This window comes from Lissotriton helveticus, chromosome 6 (assembly GCF_964261635.1).
Source record: "Lissotriton helveticus chromosome 6, aLisHel1.1, whole genome shotgun sequence".
Taxonomy (NCBI): domain Eukaryota; kingdom Metazoa; phylum Chordata; class Amphibia; order Caudata; family Salamandridae; genus Lissotriton; species Lissotriton helveticus.
This window is the reverse complement of record NC_136067.1, coordinates 608,333,679-608,345,445: the sequence shown is the minus strand read 5'-3', so window position 1 is coordinate 608,345,445 and position 11,767 is coordinate 608,333,679.

Sequence of the window (11,767 nt, the reverse complement as noted above, 5' to 3'; positions counted from 1 at the left end):
CAGCACATGTAGAATACTGTTCTATGAAACTCATCACTAAGTCATCCGGATCTGTTCCAAAATTGGGTGCATCTTTGATCCACAGCAGCATATGTATATGAGGAGCACCTCTTGCTTGGTACTCCTTTCTCCAGAAGAAATCCAACACCTCTCCAAGAGGTGGATTTTTCTTGTTCATGATGAAAGACATCATCACTTCAAATCTATGATTGAAGTACCTGCATACATTCACTGGATCCAAGGAGCACAGTTCTCCGGTTGTCTTGAATTCGATATTTTCAATGTTTCCATTTGCCTCTCGTAGAAATTCAAGTAAGTCTTCCCAGCCATACTCGGCACAGCTGAGAGTGAGGAACCATGTGGGAGTTCCTAAGTTCCTCAGCATACATTTTAAATCACCATGACGACGGTACCAGTACTCATTAGTACCACGCTGACACGCCATGAGATTAATCAAGTGAGAATCCAAAATACTGTCTTGCACATTGACTTTATTCATAAAGTCACTTGCCGAGATATTTTGCATGTGTACACCACTTTTCAAGATGTGGTTCACTGCATATGACAGTCCAGACAGATCGCTTTCAAACAGTAGATGAAACAAATAGGGAATGCATTGACGAAACCTAGGATCTTCTGCATACAATCGTAAAGTCCGGTATTCAGAAGCAGGAATTTGATCAGGTCGCTCATCATATCTTCCTCCTTGACCTGTTGGAAATAGCTGTGGGAAACACCGAGCTTCCAAACTTTCCTCCCAAACACTAATGGGACTTCCTTTGGCTTGTTTCATTTGAAACAACTCAATAGCATTCCCCATGACTTCCTTGGAATGCAAAGGATGAACACTATAATGTTCATATATTTCTTCATTTTTAGAGGCTTCTACTTTCTCAATTTGACCAGCACACAAATCGCTATCCTCTTCTTCACTTACTTCCTCTTCTGCAACATATACATTCTTGTAGTACTTATTGTTTTTCTTCAAATATAATGTTGCCTTTTTGACTTTCCTAACATCCACTAAATCTTGCCAGATTTTCTTACTCTTTGTCGGAACCCCATTAACTAAGATAACCAGAGGTTCCTCTTCCACTTTCTCTACTCCAATTGTATTAATGTTTTTCTTCAAATCTAGAGGCAAATAAACAACTCTTCCCTTTAATCCTCTCTGTAAATCTGATGGAGGCAATTTCCCTGTCTTTGGCTCCATTCGTACAATAGCCTGAAAGGGATGGATACTTTGAATCAAAATAGATTCATAAGTATTTAAATCCTTCAATTCAGAAGGAATCTCAACCAATTCCAGATTATTATGAACCGCTCTAGCAGGCATCCGGTTTTGATTTAATTTGTTACAACAATAAGTACACACACGTTGATCCAATCCCAAATCAAAACAATTTTCTACCATCAAGTATGTTGCAAAATCCTTCCATTCACTATTATTTTCACTTTCACTTTTCGCATATAAATCCACTAACTTAGTCTGATTCTTATAATAAGTGCGTCGACAACACACACAAGTAAAATTAGGCCTCTCACTTGATTTCAAAGACACAATTGGAGGGAGGGTCAAAGGGAATATTTATAGACCTGTCTGCTCATTCCCTTGGTCAAGTACAAAACAACAACAAGAGCAGACCAGGTCTTGGAATAGTGTGTCACTATGCCACTAACTCTGAAACAGTAAGATGCACATGTGTATAAATGTTGTTGGAAGTTGTTAGACCCACAAGGCTAGGAAGAAGTCCCATCAGACCACCCTGCCGGTGGAGTTTACGTCATATGGGACTTGCTGATCAGTCATTCCCACACTCAGCCATATAGTGCTGTAGTGGAAAAGAATGTCAGCGATCCAGCCATGATGGTTTGTCATGAAGTGGACTGAGTAAAGTGCAGTGCTCAAAGATATTGTGATAAATTTAAAAATGGCTACGCTGGCCCAGAGAGAAGGTGCATACTGGAGTCAGTGTGTCAATAGTTAAAAACACGCCAGGTAGGAAAATTGCACTACCCTATGGCGTTTGTGAAAATCGGTCGACATGTTTCAGCTAAAGGGGCAATTCCCCAGCTTTCTTCAGGACCTCAGGTTTATGATCGCTACTGCCACTGTAACCACAAGTGATGTTTAGTGATTAACACTTTAAATAAGTTTCCTAGTAGACAGGACAAATACATATCTACCAGGAACTAGAACGCTTAGACGTCCACTGGCGGAGGAAAAGTGTATCTTCTTCCTATCAAAACAGAAAAGAATTTTCGTTGTTGCACAACAACATTAAATAACAGACACACAACCGCCTGAATACAGAGTATGCGCATAGAACAACACAAGCATGAATTAATTTTACATTCTGCATATATAGACTAGAGCATACTAGCTCAATCACTCAGAGGCATTTCCTCACGGTGATACTCACCCAGCTTTGTGTGGGTGAAGGCCTCACCTCACCCGGCAACCGCTCGGGAGCATGAGGCCCCGCTCTGCAGTGTAGAAAAGGGATAAAGTGAGTGCATAACTCTACTGTATCTTAGCCAATTGCTACTACACTATTAACCCAACGAACGTGTGATAGGTGCCCACATGCCAAACACAAGCCCACACACATCCACCCCGATGTACCCTTGCACAACGCACATGCTGCGAGATACATAATATCACATAACCCAATGTGGACCCTTAAAAACACCCCTAGACATTTGAGAGTTGGTTTATGGGTTCCATAGTAAAACAAGGCTTATTATAAAAGCTTGTTTGTGACCTCACTAAATGCTTATTAAAACCTCTTTTATAGTTTTGACATGGGGAACAGATATTGGCCCACAGGGGACCAGCTCGGTAGCCCAAATATACCGGTTCCCATGCTGGCAGAAATTGGTATCCTAACTTACTGCTCCTAGGTATCAAGAAATATACCAGAGAAATACATGTATGGAACGTCTAGACTCAAGCTTCTTGTTTGTTCCAAAAAAGCTAACTATGATGCGGGTGGTCTGGAAGGACGCTCACCTGTCCGTCGGTACCCCTGTCATGACACCAAGCGGATGTGGAGGTGCTAATAGGCGCGTATTGAGCCCTTAAGTAACCACCGACGAGTGGTGATTAACACGGAAGAGAATAACAAGGCATGCGCGGAAAGAAACACTGTACCGAGGCGCATGCGCAGACAGGTCCCGAACTGCCGGAAAATGTTAGTTAATGTTAATTACATCGAACATATTCCTCTATGCGATATAGTGGAAACATGTGGATGTATTGGATATGTTGAATCGCGTAGGCATCAAAAACCTCACAAAATTATGCGCACAGTCTAATGTCTGGCCCGAAGCTACCGCGCATAGCCAGTGCGGGGAACACTATTCCCTGTGTCATGCGCCCAATACCAAAATATAAGAATGGGCTCTATAATTGATTTGAATATTAAAATCAAAAGATGTATCTGGCATATATCACCAGCCATGAGACACATCTTCAGTCGAGTAATCAGAATGGTATATTACATCTAATTTGATTTCTTATCATCGTGAAGAGGTGCACACTAGATCGAGGGGATCATCAATGTCTGTACTCTAATTTAGTATACAATGGGCATCTTATCCAGGGACCCAACGCATCCAGGTGCTCATAGGGGGAGAGCCCTGAGTGTATCAGTGGCTCAATTACAAGAGTCAAGACCGGAGTAGTCTGAAAGAGAATGAGGTTATTAAGAGTCACTCAGTGATGAGAGAAGACTGAGCCTTATATCAGCTATTTGTGTTTAGTGAGCTGTTGTCATAAAGTTATAGCACATATCCATGGGATGTGAAATAGTTCAGGTTGCGATGGAGAGAGGATGTGGATGCGGCTGGAAGGGCAGAAAAGCACCACACTCAATTAGGTTGGGTGAGCTAAGGGACGATACAAACATTGTTTGCCATCAATTAATAGACCCGCAACTTGGAAGTTGCTCATAATAATCAAAGACACAATTGGAGGGAGGGTCAAAGGGAATATTTATAGACCTGTCTGCTCATTCCCTTGGTCAAGTACAAAACAACAACAAGAGCAGACCAGGTCTTGGAATAGTGTGTCACTATGCCACTAACTCTGAAACAGTAAGATGCACATGTGTATAAATGTTGTTGGAAGTTGTTAGACCCACAAGGCTAGGAAGAAGTCCCATCAGACCACCCTGCCGGTGGAGTTTACGTCATATGGGACTTGCTGATCAGTCATTCCCACACTCAGCCATATAGTGCTGTAGTGGAAAAGAATGTCAGCGATCCAGTCATGATGGTTTGTCATGAAGTGGACTGAGTAAAGTGCAGTGCTCAAAGATATTGTGATAAATTTAAAAATGGCTACGCTGGCCCAGAGAGAAGGTGCATACTGGAGTCAGTGTGTCAATAGTTAAAAACACGCCAGGTAGGAAAATTGCACTACCCTATGGCGTTTGTGAAAATCGGTCGACATGTTTCAGCTAAAGGGGCAATTCCCCAGCTTTCTTCAGGACCTCAAGATACAGTAGAGTTAAGCACTCACTTTATCCCTTTTCTACACTGCAGAGCGGGGCCTCATGCTCCCGAGCGGTTGCCGGGTGAGGTGAGGCCTTCAACCACACAAAGCTGGGTGAGTATCACCGTGAGGAAATGCCTCTGAGTGATTGAGCTAGTATGCTCTAGTCTATATATGCAGAATGTAAAATTAATTCATGCTTGTGTTGTTCTATGCGCATACTCTGTATTCAGGCGGTTGTGTGTCTGTTATTTAATGTTGTTGTGCAACAACGAAAATTCTTTTCTGTTTTGATAGGAAGAAGATACACTTTTCCTCCGCCAGTGGACGTCTAAGCGTTCTAGTTCCTGGTAGATATGTATTTGTCCTGTCTACTAGGAAACTTATTTAAAGTGTTAATCACTAAACATCACTTGTGGTTACAGTGGCAGTAGCGATCATAAACCTGAGGTCCTGAAGAAAGCTGGGGAATTGCCCCTTTAGCTGAAACATGTCGACCGATTTTCACAAACGCCATAGGGTAGTGCAATTTTCCTACCTGGCGTGTTTTTAACTATTGACACACTGACTCCAGTATGCACCTTCTCTCTGGGCCAGCGTACCCATTTTTAAATTTATCACAATATCTTTGAGCACTGCACTTTACTCAGTCCACTTCATGACAAACCATCATGGCTGGATCGCTGACATTCTTTTCCACTACAGCACTATATGGCTGAGTGTGGGAATGACTGATCAGCAAGTCCCATATGACGTAAACTCCACCGGCAGGGTGGTCTGATGGGACTTCTTCCTAGCCTTGTGGGTCTAACAACTTCCAACAACATTTATACACATGTGCATCTTACTGTTTCAGAGTTAGTGGCATAGTGACACACTATTCCAAGACCTGGTCTGCTCTTGTTGTTGTTTTGTACTTGACCAAGGGAATGAGCAGACAGGTCTATAAATATTCCCTTTGACCCTCCCTCCAATTGTGTCTTTGATTATTATGAGCAACTTCCAAGTTGCGGGTCTATTAATTGATGGCAAACAATGTTTGTATCGTCCCTTAGCTCACCCAACCTAATTGAGTGTGGTGCTTTTCTGCCCTTCCAGCCGCATCCACATCCTCTCTCCATCGCAACCTGAACTATTTCACATCCCATGGATATGTGCTATAACTTTATGACAACAGCTCACTAAACACAAATAGCTGATATAAGGCTCAGTCTTCTCTCATCACTGAGTGACTCTTAATAACCTCATTCTCTTTCAGACTACTCCGGTCTTGACTCTTGTAATTGAGCCACTGATACACTCAGGGCTCTCCCCCTATGAGCACCTGGATGCGTTGGGTCCCTGGATAAGATGCCCATTGTATACTAAATTAGAGTACAGACATTGATGATCCCCTCGATCTAGTGTGCACCTCTTCACGATGATAAGAAATCAAATTAGATGTAATATACCATTCTGATTACTCGACTGAGGATGTGTCTCATGGCTGGTGATATACGCCAGATACATCTTTTGATTTTAATATTCAAATTAATTATAGAGCCCATTCTTATATTTTGGTATTGGGCGCATGACACAGGGAATAGTGTTCCCCGCACTGGCTATGCGCGGTAGCTTCGGGCCAGACATTAGACTGTGCGCATCATTTTGTGAGGTTTTTGATGCCTACGCGATTCAACATATCCAATACATCCACATGTTTCCACTATATCGCATAGAGGAATATGTTCGATGTAATTAACATTAACTAACATTTTCCGGCAGTTCGGGACCTGTCTGCGCATGCGCCTCGGTACAGTGTTTCTTTCCGCGCATGCCTTGTTATTCTCTTCCGTGTTAATCACCACTCGTCGGTGGTTACTTAAGGGCTCAATACGCGCCTATTAGCACCTCCACATCCGCTTGGTGTCATGACAGGGGTACCGACGGACAGGTGAGCGTCCTTCCAGACCACCCGCATCATAGTTAGCTTTTTTGGAACAAACAAGAAGCTTGAGTCTAGACGTTCCATACATGTATTTCTCTGGTATATTTCTTGATACCTATGAGCAGTAAGTTAGGATACCAATTTCTGCCAGCATGGGAACCGGTATATTTGGGCTACCGAGCTGGTCCCCTGTGGGCCAATATCTGTTCCCCATGTCAAAACTATAAAAGAGGTTTTAATAAGCATTTAGTGAGGTCACAAACAAGCTTTTATAATAAGCCTTGTTTTACTATGGAACCCATAAACCAACTCTCAAATGTCTAGGGGTGTTTTTAAGGGTCCACATTGGGTTATGTGATATTATGTATCTCGCAGCATGTGCGTTGTGCAAGGGTACATCGGGGTGGATGTGTGTGGGCTTGTGTTTGGCATGTGGGCACCTATCACACGTTCGTTGGGTTAATAGTGTAGTAGCAATTGGCTAAGATACAGTAGAGTTATGCACTCACTTTATCCCTTTTCTACACTGCAGAGCGGGGCCTCATGCTCCCGAGTGGTTGCCGGGTTAGGTGAGGCCTTCACCCACACAAAGCTGGGTGAGTATCACCGTGAGGAAATGCCTCTGAGTGATTGAGCTAGTATGCTCTAGTCTATATATGCAGAATGTAAAATTAATTCATGCTTGTGTTGTTCTATGCGCATACTCTGTATTCAGGCGGTTGTGTGTCTGTTATTTAATGTTGTTGTGCAACAACGAAAATTCTTTTCTGTTTTGATAGGAAGAAGATACACTTTTCCTCCGCCAGTGGACGTCTAAGCGTTCTAGTTCCTGGTAGATATGTATTTGTCCTGTCTACTAGGAAACTTATTTAAAGTGTTAATCACTAAACATCACTTGTGGTTACAGTGGCAGTAGCGATCATAAACCTGAGGTCCTGAAGAAAGCTGGGGAATTGCCCCTTTAGCTGAAACATGTCGACCGATTTTCACAAACGCCATAGGGTAGTGCAATTTTCCTACCTGGCGTGTTTTTAACTATTGACACACTGACTCCAGTATGCACCTTCTCTCTGGGCCAGCGTAGCCATTTTTAAATTTATCACAATATCTTTGAGCACTGCACTTTACTCAGTCCACTTCATGACAAACCATCATGGCTGGATCGCTGACATTCTTTTCCACTACAGCACTATATGGCTGAGTGTGGGAATGACTGATCAGCAAGTCCCATATGACGTAAACTCCACCGGCAGGGTGGTCTGATGGGACTTCTTCCTAGCCTTGTGGGTCTAACAACTTCCAACAACATTTATACACATGTGCATCTTACTGTTTCAGAGTTAGTGGCATAGTGACACACTATTCCAAGACCTGGTCTGCTCTTGTTGTTGTTTTGTACTCTCACTTGATTTCACCTGAAACGTGGCAATTTCTTTCTGAAAATTATCTGTACTGGAAACCTGTACACTATCTTCCACATTACCTTCTTCTTCTGGGTCAATTTCAACATTCTCCTCTTTACTTGCAAAGTAACAAAACTCAATTTCTTCACAAATATTCTTTACATCTACTTCAGAACCATTCAAAAGAGCAGTGCATAATTGTTTAAGCATAATTGCTGGACTCTTAGCATAATACAACATTCTAACTAATTTCCTCACTTTATTATGATGCACTGCTAGCATCCTGAAATGATGAAAAACACTCTGGCATACTCTCCTGGAAAGACAAGCCAGTGAATGACCATGCAAACCTGTCACTTCTCTCACTCTGCAAGGATCTAATTCTTGCAACAACTTCATTTTCTGTTTTAAAGTTTTCTTATTAAATGTCCGTACAAAATCACAAAGCAAATTGATGGAATCCTGTCGCACACTGCAAATACTACTACACTTCCAGATATACACTGGTCCCTTAGGACGTCTTCCTAAAACCTCATTACCTAACACCTCTTCTGCCTCTGTTGCCACAAGTTTTTCTTTTTCAACTGGACAACCATCTTTCACCTCATAAGCTCGACCACTGGTGTCAACTGCATGCACCAAATCATTATCCTGGAAATAACTCTCCTCATTAAAAAATGCCTCACAACTTGAACTATGCATCCATTCTCCTGAAAAAACTTCACAAAAATTACTACGATTAACTGTTCTCTTCCATCTACTATTTCCTTTGAAATCATTAATTGCCTTGTTTAGCTTCCTAATTCTATTGATTATCAAAAAAAATAACTTTCGCTTAATTTCAAATGCCTGATCAATAATTTTCTCAACTTTTTTTTCTCTTATAAAAAAACACTTTCTGTTGACCTTTCTTAATATTTTTTAACAAATTGCCAATTATCCTGTTGCGGAACATTCGTCTAAGAATGTCCCTAAACTGATTTTTCCTTCTACTACTATGCCCAGAGTTATTTCCTGCTCTAGCAGTAACATTTTTGATTGGCCTTTCCTTTCAGTTTAAATTGGTTCTCTTTTTCTGGACTAAAACATTTTCTGTAGTACTACTTTTTTTTCTACAAATGTTTCTTAGGAATGATTTCGTTGTCTTACCCGGAGCTTTCTTGTTGACTTGACGAGTTTTTATTGTAGAGGACTGCTGCAAGCATTTAGTAAGCTGCTGTCTTTGACGATTTGTAGCCTTTCGGTTTCGTTGTTTAGATGGCATTATGTACTTTTGAAATGATCTGCAGTTGAATCTGTGGTAAAATATAATTAAAAATGTTATTAACCACTATTACCAAACAGTAAATCAATAACAGTCGTCAAAAATTTAACACACTACTTGTCATTTTTACATATAATAATTTTTAGTGCATTGGCAAATTTAGTAGTCACAAATAGTAGCAAAGAAATGGAATGCTTCTACATTTGACCTGTGCTGTTTTATATGTGAATCTGAACTAATTTTATGAGCATATTTGACTATTTTATTAAAGACACTACACACAAGCTGTTTTTGAAGTTGTGTTTAATTTTAAATGAAACGGTTTACATGTTTACTTTTCATTTCCAGTAACTTTTAAAAATAAATGTTTATACTTCCATAGGTTCAAGCAGGTCAGCTTCCCACCCTATGTCATACAATTCTGACAAATCGGCATCCTCATCATGTTCTTCATCATCCTCAGGATTTAAATCATCCAAGGGATCTACTTCCACTGATGTTTCAATCACAATTTCAATGATAATATCGAGATCAACAGATTGCTCATTATCACTCATGCTTGATGTTGTCGTTATCTTTAAAGAAAGAGAACAACAATGAGATGTTGCAGAGTAAGAGACAAATCTCAGAGACTATAATTGTAAAATTGTTTACCAAGAGTAACATTTTGCAGATAATATTTAACCATGTCCAGCGATGCTGTTTCAAACAGGCGTAAGGATTTGATTCAGCAATGCCATAAATGTGACTCAGTGAAATCTTCTTAATTTTACTGTGTTAGTTTTACAGGGCTTTCATGCAAATGACTGGCCACCCTACAACAAAACGCTCACATGAAATGTGACGCAGGTTTCATGTGGCACAGGACTTTACAGCATGACACATCTGCCTAGATGCATCAAGTTGTAAATATGTCGCAACATAGCAAATCTTTTGCACCGCCGCTGCGTCATAAAAGTGACGCACAGCGGCGCAAAAGAGGCACACGGCTATCATAAATCTGTCCCTAACATTTTAAATGATTGAATCAGGATGACGATAAGGTGTGGCCTATCCAGAGGTTTGTTTGAGGTGAGGCCTACTTAGGGTTGCAGATGAAATTTAGGCTTGTTGAAGAGTACAGAGGAGATAATACATGTGCAGGCCTACCAATGAAGTGAGTCATGTCCACTTCACTCTTGAACAAAGGCCAGACCTCTTCTGTGTCCGTGGACAGGCCTAAACCTCATCTGCACAATGTGATTCGTAAAATTAGGAAACACAGGTGATGTAATTGAAAAATGTGGAATTTCTTTTCCTCATTTCACAATCACATCACCTGTGTTTCCTTTGCTTAGGTATCTCATTGTGCAGATGGAGTCTAGCATATCAAGGAGTACACAGAAGTTGAGCACTGTATACAACAATTTTGACATTTACAGAAGATTTAGCTTCTCCATGCCCCCTACACAGTCCTAAATGTTTACAGTTTAAATGGACGGTATCTTGTTGGAGATGAAGTGAGGCCTGTTTTGCAACATGGTGCATCTTTTGCATCACTGCTGCATCGGTTTCATGTGGCACAGGACTTTACAGCATGACACATCTGCCTAGATGCATCAAGTTGTAAATATGTCGCAACATAGCAAATCTTTAGCACCTCCGGTGCGTCACAAAAGTGACGCACAGCGGCGCAAAAGAGGCACACGGCTATCATAAATCTGTCCCTAACATTTTAAATGATTGATTCAGGATGACGATAAGGTGTGGCCTATCCAGAGGTTTGTTTGAGGTGAGGCCTACTCAGGGTTGCAGATGAAATTTAGGCTTGTTGAAGAGTACAGAGGAGATAATACATGTGCAGGCCTACCAATGAAGTGAGTCATGTCCACTTCACTCTTGAACAAAGGCCAGACCTCTTCTGTGTCCGTGGACAGGCGTAAACCTCATCTGCACAATGTGATTCGTAAAGTTAAGAAACACAGGTGATGTAATTGAAAAATGTGGAATTTCTTTTCCTCATTTCACAATCACATCACCTGTGTTTCCTTTGCTTAGGTATCTCATAGTGCAGATGGAGTCTAGCATATCAAAGAGTACACAGAAGTTGAGCACTGTATACAACATTTTTGACATTTACAGAAGATTCAGCTTCTCCATGCCCCCTACACAGTCCTAAATGTTTACAGTTTAAACTGACGGTATCTTGTTGGAGATGAAGTGAGGCCTATCTTGCAACGTGGTGCATCTTTTGCATCACTGCTACATCACAAAAGTGACGCAACAGCGGCGCAAAAGAGGCGCACGGCCATCATAAATCTGCCCCTAACATTTTAAATGATTGATTCAGGATGACGATAAGGTGAGGCCTATCCAGAGATTTGTTTGAGGTGAGGCCTACTCAGGGTTGCAGATGAAATTTAGGCTTATGGAAGAGTACAGAGGAGATAATACATGTGCAGGCCTACCAATGAAGTGAGTCATGTCCACTGCACTCTTGAACAAAGGCCAGACCTCATCTGTGTCCCTGGACAGGCCTAAACCTCATCTGCACAATGTGATTCGTAATGTTAGAAAACACAGGTGATGTAATTGAAAAATGTGGAATTTCTTTTGCTTATTTCACAATCACATCACCTGTGTTTCCTTTGCTTAGATATCTCATTGTGCAGATGGAGTCGAGCATATCAAAGACT